General features: G+C 44.6%; 1 protein-coding gene and 1 long non-coding RNA gene across 8 annotated transcripts in view; one reads left to right on the plus strand and one right to left on the minus strand.

Annotated features, from left to right (window-relative positions):
- RAP1GAP2 (RAP1 GTPase activating protein 2) overlaps positions 1-23824 on the plus strand; it is a 1157030-nt gene that overhangs the window by 246587 nt on the left and 886619 nt on the right. The gene's annotated exons all lie outside the window — the stretch shown is intronic.
- LOC141129010 (uncharacterized) overlaps positions 15298-23824 on the minus strand; it is a 109906-nt gene continuing 101379 nt past the window's right edge. The window contains exon 3 of the long non-coding RNA XR_012241755.1: positions 15298-16849. This is a non-coding gene — a long non-coding RNA (uncharacterized lncRNA). The remainder of the gene's footprint in view (positions 16850-23824) is intronic.

Consider the following 23824-nt stretch of genomic DNA (forward strand, 5'->3'; position numbering starts at 1 on the left):
AGAGGTATGGGCGCTGCAGAAGTGGTGGGCTCCCAATCAGGATTTGCAAGTGCATCAGGAAGGACACTATGGGCTCTACAGGCCTGTCTCTGAATTCTTGGTGACTGCATGACTCTACTTGTGTTAGCCACAGCACCAGGTTGAACTGCACTTATGGGATTCGGCATGTTACCAAGTGTTACTGCAGTGCTGGTTTGTCTACGACCAGGATAGACTAGACCATTGGTGCTTGTCAGTTCACCAGAAGGTTGAGCGGCACTAGTACCGTCACTCTGCTGCATACGAGAACAATGCGATTGTTGCACCTCAGCAACAGAAGAACGGGGTCGGGTACACCTGACCTTAGCAGGGACCACTACTCCGTCGTCAGAGCTATCTTTCAGGGTGCCGCTGCTCTCTACAGGTTCAAATACTAAGTCTGATTCTGACAGTGAGGCTTCCCCTTCGCTCTCATCTATCATGTTCAGCATCGTGTAGGCCTCTTCACTAGTGTACCTCTGTTTGGACATTTTGGCCAATAAATTTATAGGTACCTAGTGAAACTCACAGGTAAAAAAGCACCTGGTTGCCAGGGACTGCTTGAACCGCTACAAATGTAACTGCTAGTGCTAGCAGAGATCAGACCTGACTCTGCTGCGGTTTTGTGTGCTGTGTATAGAAAGTGACAGTGATCTATTGATACTGCACTTGTTTGGGTGGGCTGGGCAGAGGGGCTAAACGCAGGTTCTGGCAGGTGTCAGGGCTGATCCTGCTAACGCTGCGTTTTTGGGAACACTATACTATTGGGGACGCTAGTATAGTTTTGATCAGATCAAAGATATTGATCTGTTCAGACAGTATATTAGTAATGGAGGTATATAGTGTGTGTGTGTCAGTGTTACTAACAATCAAAGGGTTAAAATCTGACGCTGTCTGGGATTAAAGCTAACTCTGCTGGCGCTAACTGGGGTGACCCGTGACACTACTACAGTGATCAGTACACTGTACTAATTGCACTGTGACAGGGAGTGAAAGGGTTAACTGGGGGCGATTAGGGGGTTAAAACTTTATTAGGGAATATGTGGCAGGACCCTGAACCTATCTGAGACTGACGTTAACTACCGCTAACTGCCCGTAATGCTTTTTACCATCACAAGTGACACCAAAACAGTGATCAGTAAAAAATCTGTACACTGTACTTGGTGAAACGGTGACGGGAGTGAAAGGGTTAACTGGGGGGGGGGGCGATCAGGGGGTGAAATATGTGCCTACATGTCCTGGTGTCAGTGTAGTGCTTGTGTACACACTGTTAGATGTGATCTCCAGGAGAGCCGATCAGGTAATTTCCTGTGCCTGTGTTTACATTACACAGACACAGGACATTCTGGGATTCGTGAGAACCGATCAGCAGGTCCAGGCCATAAATCATTGGCCTGGACCTGATGACTGATTGGTTCTGAAACAAATCCAATTACTGAGATCGGCAACTAGTTAACTGGATACAATCTTTCACCTGAAGGGAGATTCAGGCACCCAACTTTCATATGTAATTGTGCTAAACCCCAAAAACAGATATTCTTCTTAGAGCTGAATCATCCACAAGGCCACCTCAGCAGGAGCCTAGGGCCCTGTTGATGTCCAAGGGGCCCAGCTATAGCCTTCATTCTCCTGCAGTAAATCAGGGGGATAGCGCAACTGGCAAAAGCTGTGCATCTGCTTGTCCCATCAAATAAGAAGATGCACTAGAGTAGTATATAGCTGGTGTCTGGGGCCATGTCATTACAGACAATGCAAATGAGGTGGCTTTCTGTGCATTTACCCATCCTTATTATTGTCAGTTTAAGCAAGGCATGGTGGAGGTAAAGCATCTGTTGCAGCCCCCCTAATACTTACCTGAGGTCCCTCTAGATTCAGCGGTGTTGCAGGAGTGTCTCGGCTGCCCAGGACTCCCCTCCTCTCCCGCTGCTGTTAATCAAAGTCAGTCAGCCAATGAGGAGAGAAAGGGGGCGGAGATGGGCTGCGGCTCCGTGTCTGAATGGACATAGGGAGCTGTGGCTCGGCTCGGGTGCCCCCATAGCAAGCTGCTTGCTGTTGGGGCACTCAACAGGAGGGAGGGGCCAGGAGCGCTAAAAAGGGACCAGAGAAAAGGAGGATCTGGGCTGCTCTGTCCAAAGCCATTTCACAGGACAGGTAAGTATGACGTGTTTGTTATTTTTAACTTAAAACAATAAGACTTTACAATCACTTTAATCCTTTATTTATTTTTTAAAACACAGTAATGAGTAAAACAACTAATTTCTGGTGTCTGGGTTTTGCAAGTGTGTGTTTAAGGCAACATTAGCCATTGCACTCTGCATAACCACAGTCAGAAGAGGATGCACTACAACCCATATTTAATAAGGTATAGCTACTTGGAGTTTTCACAGATAGGTACACTTCTCTTTTCTGCACGTAAACAAATGTACAATATCAGTGGTATTGTCCATTCCTGTGTCTTCTGGTAATGCTGAAATTTAGATGTGCTGATATGAGTGGTGGGATATGTAAAATGCACACAGAGTTCATATTAACAAGAAGAGGGGCACATAGTTTGCAGAAAATACCTTCCTTCTTACTTCTCTCCTTAAGAAAGGTCTACAGAACTGTGTACAAAGACTACAAAAAAGCACTCCAACGTACAGTATATATGATGTAACCCATGTCAAAAGACACGTCAGTACTAAATGAAGGCCCCTTGACCCACCCCGCCCTAAGGAAAGGGAGCCTTAAATGCTGGATGCTTGGCAACCAAGCGGGGCGTCAACCTAATCAGGAAGTCAGAGTGGCTCCGTTTGGAATGGCTACAATGGCACGAGGTGACTGAGTGGAGACGGAACTCTAAAAAAGGCTACGCAGAGGCACATCCCACTACTTTCAAGAGAAGTTGACGTCACAAGAGTTGACCACCCACCTGTCCGTTGTGTGTTCGTCACAGCTTCCTTCGCGGTTTTACCTTGCCAGCAATTGGTATTACGTCATGGGCTATGCCCTCAAGTTAATTACGGGGTCAGTTTAATGCCTGTCTCGCACTGATGATGGAGACAGGCCGCTTAGAATATATGGTTTGGTTGTAGATACTCACGGTGTAACCGTGACCGGCATGGTATTTGTATTCTGAAGGTTGTTATACTAAGATGTTCAATAAAGCTGTGGCCTTGCCCCACTTCCAACATAAAGTGGCCTATGTGTCTTTTTGGGGGGCAAGGGTTTTTGTTGTGGCTTAAATAAGTGGGGGGTAAGACAAGACCAAGCTTCTCAACAGTCAAATAACATTACTTTCAAAACATGTTTTACACATTTGTATCTAGAAATACCATACTTTGCATATATACCATATTATTATATAATGTATCATATTATCTCTGACTTTTCTTTCATCGTGCTTTGAAAGCTGTAATTACAGCCATGAGCCAGTGTAGCATTTGTATTTACATTTAGCAGGTGTGCATCTGCATTGTAACTGTAGACTAGAGTGGGACAAAACAACATCTATTTACATACTAGTTTGAATCAGGGTCTTCACTGCCTGGAATTATTTATTAGATGTGCTATGCTGCAAGGTACAGGTGATCAGAAACTGCTAGCAGCACAGTAATGTTGGTATACTGCGTAAAAAGGGATTGCCAATAAGCAGGGGAGGTGACAGGTGGGTGCTATGGCCCCTACCCCCCCCCCCCCCCCAAAAAAAAAAATAAAAAAATTACCACCACCAATAGGCAGCCCTCCACTCCATAATGGAGTCAAGACATCAGACAGTTCAAATCAGTGGTCTTCCTATCAGACAAGTGTTTTTGGTTGGATTTTCAACAGAGAAAAACTAGATATAACATAATGTAATATATATAAAATAATGATTACACAGAGTTGTCACACATACATCACCCTCTCTAACATTTACATTATGGTATGATTTTACTGTGCAAATTTAAATATACAGAGCCCCAAATATCAACCCATTGGCTACACAGTGACATTTTTGTAACACTTCAAAATGGATCAAAAACAAAATCTCCCAATTGGCCAATACATTTACAATGCAGATGTGTCATACACACCCCCCTCTATGATATCATACAATACGGTATGATTTTACTGTGGAGGATTATACAGGGCCCAAACATGAACCCATTGGCTACAAACTGACATTTTTCGCAATACTTCAAATTGGGTTAGAAACAAAATCTCCCGTTGGACCAATATGATTACAATGCAGATGTGTCATACACACCCCCCTCTATAATATCTTACAATACGGTATCATTTTACTGTGGAAATTTAAAGCTACAGAGCCCCAAATATCAACCCATTGGTTACACAGTGACATTTTTGCACTATTTCTAAATGGGTTTTAAACAAAATCTCCCATTGGACCTATACATTTACAATGCAGATCAATCATACACACCCGCCTCTATGATATCATACAATATGGTATCATTTTACTGTGGAATTTTAAAGATACGGAGCCCCAAATACCAACCCATTTGCTAAATAAAGTAGTGAACCACAAAGAGAATTAACTTCTCAAGGTTGTTGCCAACATCCCAAAATATATTTGTAGGAGGAATCCTCAAAATTAGAAGAGGGAACACTTGTACCCCCGGTACCAAGGAAAGGCGAACAGTCAAAAGTTATAAAACCATATTATTTATTTAGAAAAATTGTTTAAAAGAAGCATAATCAATAAAATTTTGTGACAATCTGTACATAACAGTAGTATATACTGTATCACAGTTTGCATATGATCAATTTTTTATATGTAAATTCCAAACTGAATCCAAATTTCTCCATAAGCCTAACATGTTGTCCCTTCTTCAGAGGCATTTTTTATAGGAGAGAAAGATGGGTATATTCTGAAAAACAATCGGAAACAGATTTAACATGGACGTTTCATTCAAAATGACCATCACAGCATCCAAGAATGTCCAATATACATACCAGTATTAATGTGGAAAGATATATGTATATATGAGAATATATGCAAAAAATATTTTCTTTTTAGTTGCTATTGACGTTGAAGCGTTATATAGCTCTATCCCTCACAATTTAGGTCTCTCCGCAATCAAACATACTTTGTCACAATCACATAAAGATGACCGCAAATTAAACCCTTTTCTTTTGGACGCGTTGGAGTTTATCTTAACACATAACACCTTTTCTTTCGATGGATCCCTCTACCTCCAGGTGCAGGGGGTTACGATGGGGACTTGTTGTGCCCCATCGTATGCCAACCTGTACCTGGGGAAGTGGGAGCAATCTTTGTTGTCTGATCCCAGTCTGTCGTCTTATACCACCCATGTGGTGGCATGGTTTAGGTATATAGACAACATATTGATGATATGGAATGGCACGCCAGAAGACCTACAAGCCTTTATGAACATTATGAATAAAAATATATCCAATCTATACTTTACAATGACGTTTAGTGATACCTCTATCACCTTTCTCGACCTAAACATCACAAAATCTAAAGATGGTTTCTTGTCCAGCAGTCTCTATCGTAAGGAGACTGCTGGTAATATCATTTTACATGCATCCAGTTCACATCCAAAGTCCTTCGTACTGTCCATTCCATATGGGCTGTATTTGAGACTTAGACGCAACTGCTCCACCGATACTGAATTCATCTGTGAAGCCAATTTATTAAGGACGAGATTACTGGATCTAGGTTATTCACTTACATGTCTTAAAAAGGCTTTCAAGCGTGCACGCGAGGACACCTGAGGCGGAACATATTGTTTTCTAAAAAAATACCCATTGATTCAAAGCCAAGTACAAGACTAATAACCACCTACAATAAACAACATAAAAGCATCAGAAATATTCTACAGAAGCATTGGCACCTATTACAAATTGACCCCAATCTAAAATCACACATACCAACAACACCTACTATTACGTTCAGATGAGCACGTTCACTAAGAGACCATTTGGTCAAAAGTGAATATACTGGCATCTTCCGTTCTGATAAATGCAAAAGATTTGGGACTTTCACTTGCGGAGGTTGTCCCCTTTGCCGATATATGAACACACAGTCAAAATTTACATTACCAAATGGTAGAATATATAGGCCCAGACACTATGCGAACTGTAAAACGTCTGGTGTCATTTATCTTCTAACTTGCCAATGCAAATGCTTTTATGTTGGAAAAACAAAATTAGAGTTTCACAAAAGAGCAGCACGACACATTACTACTATGAGACAGGCGAACCCGGACCTCCCTCTGGGGCGACATGTACGAGACCATCATGCAGGTATATCTCCCTCCATTTGTTTCACCATCCTCGATTGGGTCCATCCGGACAGCCGAGGGGGTGATTGGAACAAAATTCTGCTCCAGAGGGAGGTCCGTTAAATTGCTAATCTCAAGGCAACTCAATTTCCAGGACTCAACACCCAATTCAGTTTTCGTCCATTTTTGGATGGTTTTGTGTCAGGAGGTTGTGAAAAGGAATAAACATTCATCAAAGTTTTACTTATGTATTACCGTATCTTTAATGACACATGCCACTGTTGTTGTCCTAATGGTTTTTTCTGTTAAGCTCCTTGATTTGTAAAACATTTTTGTTTGTGGATTCTGATATATTTGATGCTGTACACCCTGACATAGGTCAAAATGTATTTGTCGATTACCCATTTATTTCCAATATGATTATCGCAGATATCAAATTATGTCCATATACCCTGTTGACATGCACTGTTATTGTTACAATATATGTTTGGATTGGCTGTTTTTATGCCTTTGCGTCTTGTTATCCCGCTCTGTGCCCGGTTGATCCCCGCCCGGTGCACGGGGGCCCTCTCTCCCCACCTCTGTTGGATGGGGGGGTGGGCCTCCTATTTGCATTGCGTGCTCGGTTGCCCTCGTTTTTCCTGGGTATCCTGGGCGGTTGCGGTGTTGCTGCGTCGGTGGGCTTCCTCTGCATTATGCCCCCCCCCAGTGTGATTTGCACTGGGTGGGCGCCGTGCAGATCCTGCCCTGGAGGTCCCATTGGGCGTCTGTCCATGGCTCATCCCTATAGAACACGGGTTTGTTCCCCCTGTTTTGTCACCAATCATTACCATGGGGACGTTTGGGGGAGTATCATTTTGTGCTATGCATGGTCCGGCGTGGTGTATGCGGCCCTCATTCTTTCCTTCTCTCCCCTCCCCTTTCCTTCTTTGCGGTGTTGCGGTCGGCTCCGTCGCTGCTCCAGTTCTTAGTCGCGGAGCAGTGACGTCATCGCGCATTACGCGTGACGATGCGGCCCTTTCGTTCAATACACACATTGCTGACACTGTGGGACTGTAGGCACTGCGCAGGCGCCAAGCGGTCTTTAAAGCCCGCTGCAGACGCTCTGCTAAGTGCAGACTGAGGCTTAGCTGGAGGAACAAGCCCTGACTATTCGCACTTATTTTTCTTTAAAAAGTAAGCAATTATTCTACTTAGTTGATGCATATATTTTTCTCTTCTTACCCTTGTTTTGAATCCCTCGATATTGCATCTAAGGAGAGGATGAGCAACTCGTTTTTCATCTCTCCTTACTTTTGGAAAAAACATTCCCCTTCATAATAACAAGTATAAGATCACAGGTTCTTATTACTTTTAAAGGTGCTTTATATTCAGAGGCAAATGGGATTTTAGGTTAGGAGAGGTTTGCTCACTTGTAGGCAGCTCTCCGTTTGTATATAATCTTTTATTTTATCTGCCTACAACTAATGTCATTTTACCATCTTCTTAGGGTCCTTCAGCGGGACCTTTGTGTGGGCTCTTCTGGGCACGGACGGGGACCATCATCTTTTTGATGGACAGTTAGGAGCAGAGGTCTATTGAAAATCTTTAAAGAAAATATTTTTTGCATAAATTCTTATATATACATATATCTTTCCACATTAATACTGGTATGTATATTGGACATTCTTGGATGCTGTGATGGTCATTTTGAATGAAACGTCCATGTTAAATCTGTTTCCGATTGTTTTTCAGAATATATCCATCTTTCTCTCCTATAAAAAACGCCTCTGAAGAAGGGACACCATCCTGAAACATGTTAGGCTTATGGAGAAATTTGGATTCAGTTTGGAATTTACATATAAAAATTGATCATATGCAAACTGTGATATATACTACTGTTATGTACAGATTGTCACCACATTTTATTGATTATGCTTCTTTTAAACAATTTTTCTAAATAAATAATATGGTTTTATAAATTTTGACTGTTCGCCTTTAAAGTCCCTGGTACCGGGGGGTACAAGTGTTCCCTCTTCTAATTTTGAGGGTTCCTCCTACAAAAACCCATTGGCTAAAAACTGACATTTTTGTACTTCTAAATGGATCAGAAACAAAATCTCCCATTGGACCAATACATTTACAACGCAGATGTGTCATACACCCCCCCCCCTATGATATGTTACAATACTGTATGATTTTACTGTGGACTTTTAAAGATACAGAGCCCCAAATACCAACCCATTGGTACATATTGACATTTTTGCACTACTAAATGGGTCAGAAACAAAATCTCCCATTGGACCAATATGTTTAGAATGCAGATAATTGTTGTTCAGTGCTAGAGGTTAATTATTGTTCTGTGCTTTGGAGCTAATTATTGTGCAAGGCTGGGTTTTTTATGGGGTTATTGCTGACACTTGTGACACTTGTCATTGCTGGTCCCATTTGGGCTTATTTTACTCCCAGAACCTTTTTAGTGTGCTCCAAGGTCCTATTTTGTCTATACAATGGAATAGACCATAAAAAAATCACCCACTTTTGCCAAGCGCACTGTTGACCACACCTACATTTGGTCACGCCCACAAGATCACAACCCCCACATATACTTTTAGCACCCTCACAGTACCTCAAAAATAATTTGTCTGGAGCCGCCCCTTAAGTGGTTAAAGTAGATTCAAACACAATTCATTTCATATAATCTTTAAAATGTTGCTGTCCGCTCAAAAAATATTTCTATTATTTTCAAATCTGCAGATTTTATTAGAATAGTTCACCATGGGGGAGATTTACTAAAACTGCTGCACTCAGAAACTGCATGGTGAGGATTCAGCTTCTACCTTCAGCTTGTTCAATTAAGCTTTGGCAATAAAACGTGGAAGCTGATCTTCTGGTTTATGTGCAGAGCTGCACTAGGGTGACCACATTTCCAAACTGCCAATCAGGGACACCCCCCACACCCACGCCTGCCCAAAAAAACATGTTTTTTTATTCTTTTTTTTGCCAATTTTTGGAAAAAAAAAGCAAACAGTGGTAACCACTCCTGCAAGCCGCATCTTTCCAGCGGTGAAGGAGCGGGTGTATACACCGCTCCTAAACCGCTCCTGCCCATTGATCTGAATGGGAACCGCCGGCAAAGCGCCGCTTTGCAGGTCGTTTTAACCCTTTTTTGGCCGCTAACGGGGGTTAAAACCACCCCGCTAGCGGCCGAATAGCACCGCTAGAATGACGGTAAAGCGGCGATAAAAATAGCGCCGTTTTACCGCCGGCGCCCGCACCGCCCCAGTGTGAAAGGGCTCTTATATATACACAACACAACGATTTTTGTAATTCTTGTTATTATGTAATAGTATCAGGGCCTGTCATTCTTGTGGGGCCCAAAGCAGCTGCCTCATACTTGCCAACTGTCCTAGTTTAAATTCCCTTGTCCCTTGAAATTTTAGTCATGTGCTGTGTCCCGATATCTCAGTGTGAAGTGCTGGTACTAATGCTGCCCAGCTCTGCCCTATTGTTGTGTACAGATGACTCACCAGCAGACCCTGTGTTTACATGTAAATAACCGGCATTCATATGTAAATAGAGGCGGTATTACTAAGTAAAGAGCTGCGGCCGGCGGCATTGATATGTAAATAAAGGAGGCATTCATATGTATATCATGTCCCCCTGCAGTGAGCAGATGATGTGCTGTAACCTCTAGCAACCAATCACTGAGCAGTATTACTGTACAGTAATCTGTAGCAACCAATTAACAAGCAGAAATCATTTGCTGTAACCTCTAGCAACTAATCAGTGAGCTGTAATGTGTACTGCAACCTCTAGCAACCAGTCAGTAAGCAGTAATGATATGCTGTAACAGCTGGCAACCAGTCACAATTGCTGCCTGATCTGATACAGTAAACTGATTTTGAGTCTAGCTGCTATTTATTGTATGTCTCAGAGCAGGTGGAGAGTGAAATTGCATGGGGGCGGGCCCAAGAAAATTTTTGCCCAGGGTCCAATCAATATTAAAGACGGTCCTGAATAGTATGTAATCAAACTCTTCAAGGTACAGTCCTTTAGTGGGATAAGATGCTTTATATCAGACATCTCATCACACTGAAGAATTGTACCTTGAAGAGTTTTCTTTCCATAAAAATACCAAGGATAACAAACATTGTTGTGTGGTGTATATATTGGAGCATTTCAGCTCAATAGAACTTGATTTGGAATAGATAGCCAGACTTTAAAGGTGCCACACAGAAATACATATGTAAAAAAAAAAAAAAAAAAAGAAAAAAGGAAATTTCATTGTTACGAACATACAGTATCTAGAAGGAACATTGTTAAAAGCAATACATGATTGCATTGTAATTGGAAGCATGCATGTTCTCATAGAATAGTGAGTACAAACCTGGAAGTTTGCTTGGGGGGTCCCCCTCAGGCACTCAGTCGGGCGGCTACCCACGTGTGTCCATCGGCTGGTGGCTCCCTGTCCAGAAGACATCTGTCTGTCTAAATTACAATTCCCCTGCACAAAACTAAAATCGGGTTGCTACAGGTTACGGTGCCCTGTGCAGTGCTCTGACAGGCAAACAATAATATGTAGAGAGCATTATTCCATAACAACCAATCAGGAACCATCTTCCCCTCCCCTGACTCTGGTATTGAGTAATCTGGTTGCTATGGGTGACCCCGCATCACCATGGTATCAGAACAGGAAGTGATGTTGTCACTGACAGCTACCAGGCAACTTTCATCTCCATAAAACGTGAGGCCATAACACATGTTGCTATGGATACTATTGACACTCTGTCTCAGTTTTTAGAAGTGAATGGTAGTGAGTGTGACACCTACAACACCAACCTGGTAAGGGCCCCCCGCAGCTGTCTGCTCCCCCAGAGAGGGTAAAGAGGACCTGTACTGTGATCATGGCAGCCACCTAGCTGGTACTGTACTGGTCTGGCTGGTATATATGGGACCTGTTGGCCATGTTACTAATAGGATAGAGATCTCAAGGGTCGGATTTTTTTGCCTGCAAAGAGACACACAGGGGCCACCATTGGTAAAAATACAAGTTCCCTGGCTGCTTCTGGCTTCAATACTCAGTCACTGCCCTAGAACAAGCATGCAGCAAGTGAAGTCAAAACATATAACTCTGTATGTGTATAAAATATACAAATATAAATAGATAACGGGGCTCACTGGCGCTGGCGTTCCTGTTCACGGCCCACGAGACGTTCCAGAGCTTCTCTAGCAGGACGTCCGCTTCGGATTGGTCGCCTACAGCCATTGGAATAAGGGGGCCCCGGCGAAGCTGTACAGCAATAGGCAAGTGTTCAGGCAGAGGTGAGAGAAGAGCGTCCAGAAGAAGTGGTCACATCCCTGCCGGCAGCGGCTCTTCTGGGACATGAGAGGATCAAGAGAGAAATGACAGTTAGGATAAGAGGAGATCATCAGCCAGAACCCCCCTCCACTCCTCCGCTGCTCATCCAATCTGCACAGTGTAGCTTCCAGTGGGGACACACCAGTGTTAACAGCTCCATTACTGTCTATTGTTCCGCAGAGTGGAAAGAGCACCGGCGGCGGAGGAAGGGGGCTTGGGTCGCGGCCCTCGTGGGCGGGAGGAGGCTCAGGAGGAGAGAAGTCGGGCTGCTGGCAATGGCAATGCGCTGCAGGCAGCGGGAGTAGTCGGCCCTGGGACTGGCACTGGGCACAGGCTGCTGTGCAACCTGGCTTACCAGCACTGCAGATTGGACTGTCAGGACTCAGGAGGAGGAGATAACAGAAGACGCTCTGGCTGCTCTCTCTGTCTGCTGCTGTGGCCGGAGGCGGAGAAGGAGAGGAGGTGGGTGGACTCCGAGTGCTGCTCACCGCAGGGCAGCTCTAGGTAATCCTCACTTAGCCGACGTCACTGGTTGCTAGACGCGAGGCAGGGCTGCCCTAGCAACCAGTTCGGCAATGTTTATCAGGGTGGTGGCGGTGTGTTTTCTTTTCATTCCAGGACACTGTATTGTCCCGGAATGAAGGTGCCCGGGACATGGGACACAAATATAAATTAAGGGACAATGCCAGGCAATCCGGGACACGTGGGCACCCTAAGCTGCACTCGATTTTGCAAGCTCCAGTTTGAGAAAATAATCCGCTATAGGGTCCCTCACAAAACAATCTGAATTCCAGTCGCACTTAAAATGCAGCAGCTCTTCACCCCATATCCACTACCAGTGGAACTAAACTACACTCAAACCCCAATATAGGAACACTCGGTCCATGTTTCCCAGTTGCTGTTACTCAATTTTAATGTGTTCAAAAAAGCCTAATGCAGCCACCACATACTGTACTGTTAAACTGCAATACATTACATGTTTGTTTTGGGTTTGAATACCCTTTAAACACTTGCCTACCTTACACCCCCTTCCTGGACTTACACCCCCTTCCTGCCCAGGCCATTTTTCAGCTTTCAGCACTGTCACACTTTGAATGACAATTGCGCGGTCATGCTACACTGTACCCAAACAATTTTTTAAATAATTTTCTTCACACAAATAGAGCTTTCTTTTGGTGGTATTTAATCACTGCTGGGTTTTTTATTTTTACAAAAAAAAAAAAGACCAAAAATTTGGAGAAAAACATGTTTTTTACTTTTTTTCTGTCAGTAAATTTTGTAATTTTTCGCCTTCACTGATGTGCGCTGAAGAGACGGCACTGATGGGCACTGATAGGCTGAACTGGTGGGCATTGATGAGGTGGCACTTATGGGCACTGATGAGGCGGCACTTATGGGCACTGATTTAGTGGCACTGATGAGGAGGCACTAATGTGTAACACTTATGGGCACTGATAGGTGGCACTGATATGTGGCACTGATGAGCACTGATAGGCAGCACTGTTGGGCACTTTTAGGTGGGCACTGATAGGCGGCACTGGTGGGCACTGATAGGCGGTACTGATAGGCAGTACTGATGGGCACTGATAGGTGGCACTGATGGGCGACACTGATGGGCATTGATCGACAGCAGTGATGGGCATTGATAGGCACTGATTGCCAACACTGACTGCCATCGCTAATGGGCACTGATTGGTGGCACTTGTGGGCACTGATTGCTGCCACTGGTGGGCACTGATTGCTGGCATTGGTGGGCACTGATTGGTGACACTGTATTTCTATATTGTAATCAGGGCACTAATGATCAGTGCCCTGATTACATTCCTATATGTCCCCCTGCGTGGAGATGCCGCTGATCGGCTCTCCCCGCCACACACTCTGTCAGTGTGAGGCGAGGAGAGCCGATTACCGGCATCTCCGTGTTTACATGTGACCGGATGCAGCTCTTTACAAAGATCGGGGTCACGCCGTGTCCTAGCAACACGGCGTGGCTGCGATCGCCACGCTGCGCGTCCCCCGGGCCACGCGACGGCGGCTGTTCTGGGACGCCATCATATGAAGAATGAGAGCTGCACCGCCCTGCCGTCATTTGACAGTGGCCGGGCGGCAAGCAGTTAAAGTGACACTAAACACAAATTGTTAATTTACATTGTCTCTTCTATTTCTGTATGTGGATTATGGCACTGCAATTATTTTAATAAAAAAAAATCTAAGTCCCCTTTTCCTAATCCAGCTCTTTACCAGCTTATTTGCAGGGAAACATAAGCAGGCAAAGCTTCTAGTCCTCTGCCCCTGGTCACATGTTGTGTGGCCGGATTTCTGACAGTCACAGGCTGTGTCACACCCCTCCAGCCTGTGTCTTAGAATAGGAGGGAGGTGAAGACTCCATTAATCTACATGTGTTTTTCCGCTCCCATTGTGTTTGGCTGGTTAGTGGGCATGAAGGAGGAGGGAGTGGGCTGTCATTTACCACTGTGTGTACACCCACCTGTGTGACTCTATAATCACATAGGCTGCTCAGATGTGATAGAGGGAAATGCTCAGCATAAAAATTCACAAAAAACTGAGCATGTGCAGAGTTGCCACCACAGCTGCAAAATCCCTAGCTGAATTGGGGACATGAACAGAAGGTGGAGATAGAGAGCAGCAGGATCAAACAGGTTTTTTGCAGAATACAGAAAACAAATCTCATAGTGCCTGAGTGAGTATGAACAGCATGTAAAACAGCATTTATTGATTGTTTTTTATGATGTGGGTTTAATGATACTTTACGTAAAGCCAAATAGGATAAAGGCCAGCCAACAATCAGTTCAATTGACTAGTTGTTCTCCGGTGTGTAATTAGGACGCCCTAAGGCCTTAGGTAGATAGGGGAATGTGGTATACTTAGAGGTGCATCTGACTTCCATTTAAGATGCCTTTGACCTCCTTCTTAGCTGTTTTTGCATTCACAAGGAGTTGCACAGCATGAAAATCAATTTTGACCAAAACAAATGTGTGCCAAAGACCTGATAGATTTACATATTTTCATGGGAAAAAGTACATTTGTAGGGTAAGAACACAAATGTTCCTTTGTAGTTCACTTTTTTTGGCCATACGATAGTGCCAGAGGACACGTTGGATTAATAAGCAATGCAGGTGCTGTAGGAGCCAATAGACATCTCCATATGTAAGATACCAGTGATTGGAAAGTCATTTGGAGTTAATGGCAACCCTGCCCCTGCCAGCAGTGGAGCACCCTAGGTACTTCACTAGAGTAAAATTTGTTTTGGCTCGGGGCCACCAAGGATTCATCATAGGAAGTGTCTGAGGACCAGGCTACAGCAAGATTTTGTCTGTAAGACTTCATCTCTGAGTGTTTCCCCTTAGGAGTAAGCATGGAAGGAAAGGATGTAATTTCTACCCCTCTACTCACTCTCTCTCTTTTATCAAATGTTCTGTGTGAAACTAAGGATTGAGCCATTACTATGGGCCAGGTTGACTGAAGCATGGAAATATGCAATTGACTGTTCAAGTAATGCAGTGAAAAGGCTTTTTGCTTCTGGGCTATTTATTTTCATAACTTCTGTTGGGAATGTCTGCTAGCAACAGGCTTGTGTCAACAAGGCCTGCTGTAGGACTCATTACAGTAAAGCCTATAATGGGTAAGTGGAAGTGCATCTAGATAATACTGTCCAGGCCAGGCCTGGTAAAGGGGAGAGCTCATGCGAAAGCAGAGTGCCATAGACAAAGGAAAAAGTCTCCGGTACCTGAGGAGCCCCAGCAATTGGAGGTAAACACTTCCTTGTCCAATCATGAATGAGTTAAGAGTACATGTGGTGCCCAGGCAGCAGGTGGCACCCCATCATTGCACAACCCATGTAAAGCAACTGTGTTTGTGCTCGCCCTACCAGAGTTATGACTTGTTGAACAGAATGAGTGATTGCTAACTTTTCTTTTATTCCTTCCACATTTGTATGACTTGAAGTTTAATGTCCTTCACAGAACGGAGGTTAAATTATATGCTCAAATGTGAGTAGACTGGTCTGCTGTGTGCACTTGTTACCATTAGATTAAACTGTGGTCTCATCTTCTCAGTATAGGCAGGAAGCCTCACCCCATGGCACACCCATTGGCTTTGGTTTCTCCTCTACCACCACCACAGCTACCAGGATGAAGTTAAGCTTTGGGGAAATACATTTAGTTTTCAGTATCACTTCACACCATCTCACAGTGATTGTCATCACGTTCTCTGCAGACAGGAGACAAAGACATAATATTCAGCAAAGCCATGTGTCAGAGTTCTCATACATCACATAGTGTCATATCACTGCAGCTACTATTGTGCAATAAAAAGAGTTCATATAAAAAGGAACACATAGGAATGAAACAGGAACTTGTGACATATTATCCAGAACTATGAGTTAGAATGTTCCCATATGTTATGTAAAGTATGAAAGCAATATATTACTTTCGTTACCTTTCCCTGGTCTTGTGTTGTTGCATTTATATACCGTAAGTTTTCATTTATTAAACTTTTTTTGAGCACAAGAGTTTCAATCCTCAGAAGAGCTACATGAGCGTTGTAATCACTTATCAAAAAGAGATTTAAAATAAATCCAAAAGTAAAACTGTAATATATTGTATCTTACCAATCCTTAAAAGTATTATCTGTATTAGTTTTCTTTTTTTTTACATCGCTATTCGGGATGGGCGAGCATTTTTTGCCCGAGCATGAGTTCGGTCTAATCATTTGCCTATTCAGCCGTTCGCGAACACCCAAATTTGCAGGGTGTTTGCCGGGTGTTCGCCCCGGCTTCTACCTATATTTATGCTATAAAAATCACTAAAATAGCGATGGAAACACATTCCACCTCTTGATTTTTATAGCATAATTGCAGCTATATAAACCTTTGTCCAGAAAAGGGCAAAATAAACTCCCCATATTGTAAATGGGAGGAAAAAAATCCTTTTTGACCTTTGTATGTTCTGGGTGATCAGACCTTGTCCCTGGACAAACTGCAATGTTCCTTTCAGCAGGGTTAGCAATGTCCTTGGCAGTCTGTGTAACATAGATGGAAGAAAAACTCCAGATGAAAGCCCATTGTCCTTCTGGTCATAAGGAAACGCTCAGATAAGTCAGGTAAGTCCACTTTAATTTAGCAATCATCAGGGAATCATCTATATCTTCCTCATGCTCTCATCTCTTCTTCTGGTCTGCCTCATCCTATCTGGCTTGGTCATCTGCTCTGCCTGCTTCCCCTCTTAATGTTTGTTACCTTAAAAGAGTAAAAACAAAGCAGATTATATGTTCCTTACAACTGTGCCAAAAGAAATTGCTCACTGCTCACATTTCTCTATCTGCCCATTTCTGACTGCAAAATCATTAGAGGGTGCCCCCTGTTGCCTCTCACGGGAAGGCATTGATTTTCAGTGGAAAGAATAAACCTGCATCTCTCTCCATGCTGTCCTGGGAGCATTGTCCTACTGCTGGTCAGTCTTCACAGCATAGCACTCTCTCGCAATGTGCCCCAATCAACAGAAATACCTAATGTGACTGAATTTACTGATCCCAGCCACTTGCTTCCACCTCTTAAGCAAAGCTGGTGCACATCTGTTTCCTCTGTAGGGACCCCCAAGTCAGTCCACATTTGTCTCCTGGTGATCATAGGCCTTGGCTTCCTATTGTTTGAATCAACTGGACCATCACTATTTGAGTTGATCAGATTCACAGCTTCCAGCTTATAGGAAGTAGCATTGGCACATTTCCTACTTCTACCTACAGACTTTGGGCCTTTGTCTTTTGTTAGGGCAACTTGTTCATGAGAGCTGCACACAACTCAGTCAAATTTTTGGCTTTGCCTACAGTTGGAACACACTTCGAAGCCACAGCAGTTTGACTTTGAGGGCCCTACTTTTTGATTACTTGCCATCCTTGCAGTGTCTTGCAAACACTCAGTAGTCACTGCAAGCTGCTCTTTTAACAAGTCTTGTTTTACCCCTACTTTTCTCGTCATTTCAGATTCTGTATGTAAAGCATGAAGGAAGTGTAAACCAAACACAGCGTCTGCAACTCTCCCCTGCTGAACCCAAAACTTTCAAGACTAAAATTTGAGGAAAATACGATTCTATCACCCCAAACTCTGTTCAAAGAAGAAGCATATCTAGCAAGCTCCCTTGCAACAGACATCCATTAACTGTCTTTGGCAGGTTACACATCTCCTCCTGGACACCAGAAACATCTGTAACCTTACTTTTCCTAAACAGTATATGCAGCATTTTTCCTAGCACAAGCAAAAGAACACAGCACAGAAAACAGGTCTGCTTCAATTGAACTTTAGCCCAAATCCTGGATGAGCCCCCAATTGTCTCGCTTTGTGTCTTTTAAGGTTCTTTGTGGTAAAAGCAAGGAAGCATATAAAAAAGCTCTGTAGAGTATTTTAATTTGCTTTATGAAACAAAAATGCTTTACTGTACTGACAAAATATGCATACAACATACACATGCACAAGCTATCTATCTTTATGTCAGGACTGGACTTCTGCTATTTATTAGCAGCTCTTTCTTTTAGTGCACAGAGGCTGCTCAGCTGTCGGTTAATTACCAGATACTCATTGTTTCCACAGTGACTCACCTGGTTACCATTACCTGCTTCATTAGTCCAGTCTACAGCCAGCCTCTTCTGGTTATTTAACCACTTCCCGCCCGCCCTATAGCGGATTGACGTCCGGGAAGTGGTTCTGTTATCCTGACTGGACGTCATATGACGTCCAGCAGGATAACATGCCGCAGCGCGCTCCCGGGGGTGCGCATCGCGGCGATCGGTGGAGCGGTGTGTCAGTCTGACACACCGCTACACTGATCTTGGTAAAAAGCCTCCAGCGGAGGCTCTTTACCACGTGATCAGCCGTGTCCAATCATGGCTGATCACGCTGTCAATAGGAAGAGCCGTTGATCGGCTCTTCCTCACTCGCGTCTGACAGACGCGATTAGAGGAGAGCCGATCGGCGGCTCTCCTGGCAGGGGGGGTCTGTGCTGATTGTTTATCAGCGCAGCCCCCCCTCAGATCACCACACTGGACCACCAGGGATCGCCACTAGGACCACCAGGGAAGGGGCAACATGTGGATGGCCAGGTATGTACCCCATGGCCATCCACATGTGCCCAGTGTGCCCAGTCAGTGCCAATCAGTGCCCACAAATGGGCACTGATTGGCACAATTATGTTGCAGTGATGCCCAACAATGCCACCCTTAGGGGCATCACTGCAAACAACCAGTGCCGTCAGTGCCACCCATCAGTGTCCATTCATGCCACCTGTCAGTGCCCATCCGTGCCCATCAGTGCCCATCTATCAGTGCCCATCCATGCCCATCTGTGCCAACTATCAGTGCCACCTATGAGTGCCCATCAATGCCACCTATGAGTGCCCATCAATGCCACCTATGAGTGCCCATCAGTGCCGCCTATAAGTGCCCATCTGTGCCACCTATGAGTGCCCATCAGTGCCGCTTACCAGTGCCACCTATCAGTGCCCATCAGTGCCGCCTATCAGTGCCCATCAGTGCCGCCTATCAGTGCCCATCATCAGTGCCCGTCAGTGCCACCTCATCAGTGCCACCTCATTGGTGCCACCTCATCGGTGCCCATCAGTGCCGCCGTATCAGTGCCAGTCAGTGCCCGTCAGTGCAGCCATATCAGTGCCCGTCATTGAAGAAGAAAACGTACTTATTTACAAAAAAATTTTAACAGAAACAAAGAAAAACTTGTTTTTTTTCAAAATTTTCGGTCTTTTTTTATTTGTTGCGCAAAAAATAAAAACCGCAGAGGTGATCAAATACCACCAAAAGAAAGCTCTATTTGTGGGAACAAAATGATAAAAAATTTGTTTGGGTACAGTGTAGCATGACCGCGCAATTGTCATTCAAATTGCGACAGCGCTGAAAGCTGAAAATTGGTCTGGGCGGGAAGGTGTCTAAGTGCCTGGTATTGAAGTGGTTAAAAAGATTTGCTCATTCCCTCTGTGCCCTTGCATGGTCAACACCTCCAGTTTGTTCCTGCTTGTGTTCCTGTGTATGACTTGGCCTGGGTGATTTCTCTTCTGATTACTGCTCCTTATTTTTGACTCCTGACAATGCTGACTTCTGCTTCCCTGATCCTGGCTTGATGGATTACCTGCTCTGGCTTACAAACCCTGGTTTCTGTTTTTGACTACATTCCTGAACTGTTGTTAGTTTTACTATTAGATTAAAGGTGTGATTTTAACTGCATTTTGTGTCTCTGCCTGATTCATGGTTTCTGACATTACGCGAGGGCCATGAATTCAGAAGATGCAGGCAATCCACCTAGTTGTAATATTTTTTCCAGATTGGATGAGCAGGACCACCGAATGGATCAGTTCACCATAGCGTTACAGACGGTCCTGATTCGAATTGCTCATCTGGATCCTCCCACTCTGGCTGCTCCGGTACAACCAGTGTTGCAAGCCACCCCTACTGTTGCTCCGGTCTCTGTGCAAGCACCCAGCTCTAATATTACCACTGTAAGAGGTATAACAGGTTCTCCTCTGCTTCCCCAGCATTTTGGGGGCGATCCAGCTCACTGCAGAGGGTTTCTCAACCAGGCTGGACTATATTATGAGATGCTGCTCCAGGCGTTCCCTACGAACAGAAGCAAAGTAGGCTTCATTACTTCTTTGCTTTCTGACAGAGCCTTGACTTGGGCAAACCCTCTATGGGAGACACAAAAACTTGTTCTTCGGAATTGCCCTGAGTTTGTGGCTTTCTTAAAAGGGTATTTGATATTCCCGCTTGCTTGCCACCTCTGCTCCAAAAGCTGCTGACTACGCTATCGAATTTCGTACTCTGGCAGCAGGTTTGTTGGAATGATGAGGCTCGCGATGGTTTCTCTGATAGCATTAAAGATGAGATTGCAGCTCAAGATATACCTAGGAATCTTGGGGAGCTGATCTTGTTTGCCATTCTCATTGCTACCATACTCCGAGAGAGACCTTCCTTTTAAGGAGCGCTTGCAGAATCCTCCTGTACATTTGGTTCCGAGCTTTGCTTTCCCACCCATGCCTCCCTCATCTCCCATGCCTCCTGGGCCCGAGTCTTACAGTGAAGTAGAGCCCATGTAGCTGGGTTTCACATGCTCTTTCACAAAGAGAGGGCCTTTAGGAGGAGGGAGAGATTGTGCCTACAGTTGCCAGGCAGGTCACTTGAATTGAAGTCCTGTCCTACCCATCCGGGAAACACCTGCACCTGAGGTCCCGCAGGGGACAGACCTTAGGTGGCGTCTTTGCGTCCCCAGCTATCCAGAAGGATAAGCCTCTAGTTATGGATACCCTTTCCTGGTCTGAGTTTTCCATCGATATCCAGGCACTAATCGATTCTGGGGCTGCAGGCTTGTTCATAGTTAGTGCCTTTGTGTCAAAGTACTCGATACCGCTGCAGCATCATGCCTCCCTACTTGACACTGAGGCTATTGATAGGAGACCTCTACAGCCTGTTCATGTGACTCGTGAAACTGCTCCATTGACCATGGCTGTAGGGGCTCTTCACCATGAGATAATCCAATTCCACGTAATTTCCTCACCTCATTATCCAGTTGTCATTGGTTATTCTTGGTTACAGAGGCACAATCCCTCTTTTGATTGGCGTAGTGCCCAGGTTCTGTCATGGTCGCCAAAATGCACTAATACATGTTTTCAGAAAGTGATTACAGTCATGTGCACGTCTTCACTCTCTTCATTGACAGAGGAATTCAGTAATGTCTTTGACAAAGGTCAAGCTGGTATTTTGACGCCACATTGGCCTTATATTTGCACAATTGACTTTCAACCTGTTGCCATTCCTCCTCGTGGCTGAGGCTACAAAGCTTGAGAGAGAACAACCTGTATTGCAAGTTGGAGAAGTGCGAGTTCCTTCATAAACAGGGTACATTTTGGGGTTATGTTATTTCTACTGCCGGATTTTCGATGGACTCTACCTGCAGTCTTACCGTGGCCTCACCCCGTAGGTCTACATCCTTTACACCGTTTTCTTGACTTTGCCAATCATTATCGGAAATGTATTAGTAATTTCTCTTCTTTGGTCAAACCCCTAACTGATATGACCAGGAAGGATGGCAACCCGCAAAATTGGTCCCCAAATTCCATTAAAGCCTTTGAATCCCTCAAGGACACTTTTGCTACAGCTGCTGTGCTGGCACATCCTGATCCTACGTTACCCTTCATTCTTGAAGTTGATGCGTCTGAAACTGGAGTAGGCGCTCTCCTGTCTCAACATCCTACCTCTGAGAGCTCTATGCATCCCTGTGGCTACTTTGCTAAGAAATTGTCTCCTGCAGAATGCAATTACAAAATTGCAGACAGAGAATTATTAGCCATCATTTTAGCTCTTAAAGAATGGAGGCATCCATTAGGGTACTACTGTGCTGGTCCTCATTTTGACCGATCATAAGAATCTCACATTTTTGTCTGAGGTAAAATGCTTATCTCCCAGAAGGGCGTGGTGGGCCATTTTTCTGCCAAGCTTCAATTACATAGTCTCATTCTTACCCGGTATGAAGAATATAAGGGCTGATGCATTGTCGCAGCAGTTTTCCTCTTCTTCCAAGATGGAGTCTGTTCCTACTCCCGTGATACCTCTGGACTGCATTTTGGCCACTATTCGCACTAGTCTCACTTCACTTTTGGGTGAGATAATTCTGGCCTCTCGGATCTATTCTCCTCCTCAAAAACCTCATGACTGCTGCTTTGTCCGCGAGAATCTCTGAACTGCTTTGCTCCAGACCTACTATTCTCCTAAAGCAGCTGGGCACCCAGGGAAGAATCAACTCATATGGTCTATGTCTCTAATTCTGGTGGCCTAGTCTCCATCCTGATGTAACCGCCCTTGTAGCCGCTTGTCCCATGTGTGCTCAGAATAAAACACCCCAACACCTTCCAGTGGGCCTCCTACAACCCATACCTAGTCGAGAGTGTTCTTGGACTCACTTGTCTATTGATTTTATTGTGTATTTAATCAACTCCCAGAGCAAAACAGTTATTCTTATGGAGGTTGACCGGTTTTCGAAAATGTCTCATTATATTTTGCTAAAGAAGTTGCCTACGTCCAAAGAACTCCCTTAATTTTTGCTCAGGAGGTATTTCAGTTACATGGGTTACCTAAAGTTATCATCTCAGAGAGGGGTAGCCAGTTTGTGTCCAGGTTTTGGCGAGCCTTTTGTGCATAGTTAGGAATTCAGCTCTTCTCCTCGGCAGTCGAATGGGGCCACTGAACGGGGCAACCCAGCCTTAGAGTAGTTCCTATGTAGCTATATTGCTGACCACCATAACAACTAGTCAGATCTGTTACCTTGGGTGGAGTTTGCTCAGAATAGCGCCATCAATACCGCTTCCCGATTATCTCCGTTTAAGGGGAGCTATGAGTCCCAGCCATCCATGTAGCCTGACACGTTTGTTCCACTTGGGTGCAGGTCCAAGAATCCTTGCAATGTGCCAGAGGGAGGTACAGATTCCATGCTGACCGCCGACACCTACCTGCGCCCCCCTACCAAAATTAGGGAGGGGGTCTTACTGTCTTCTCGTAACTTCTGACTCTGTGTTCCCTCACTAAAACTGGTGCTTCAGTATATTGGGCCTTTCTGTATGCTCCCTAAGAAATAACCCAGTGGCCTATGCATTAGATCTTCCTTCCAACATGTGTTTTTCCAATGTATTCCATGTTTCCTTATTAAAACCTTTGGTGTGCAACTACTATACCACCTCGGTACCACGCCCTCGCCCGGTACAGATTGACAACCATCAGGAATCCCATAGGTTTCGTGGACGCATACAATACCATGTTCACTGGAGGGGTTACAGTCCGGAGGAACACTCTTTGATCTCATCCTCGGACATTTCTGCCCTCCTCTGTGCTTTCCATAGACTTTTTCCCCTCAACCCTGGTGCCCCTCCGAGGGGTAGGGGTTGTTGAGGAGGGGGTACTGTCAGGGCTGGGCTCCTGCTATTTATTAGAAGCTCTTTATTTCAGTGCACAGAGGTTGCTCAGCTGTTGGTTAATTACCAGCCACTCATTGTTTCCACAGTGACCTTACCATTACCTGTCTCATTAGTCCAGCCTACAGCCAGCCACTTTTTGGCTATTTAAACAGATTTGCTCATTCCTACCGTGCCCTCGCATGGTCAACATCTCCAGTGTGTTCCTGCTTGTAAAAGTTCCTGTGTATGACTTGGTCTGGGTGACTTCT

This window comes from Aquarana catesbeiana, linkage group LG02 (genome assembly GCF_042186555.1).
Source record: "Aquarana catesbeiana isolate 2022-GZ linkage group LG02, ASM4218655v1, whole genome shotgun sequence".
Classification (NCBI taxonomy): Eukaryota; Metazoa; Chordata; class Amphibia; order Anura; family Ranidae; genus Aquarana; species Aquarana catesbeiana.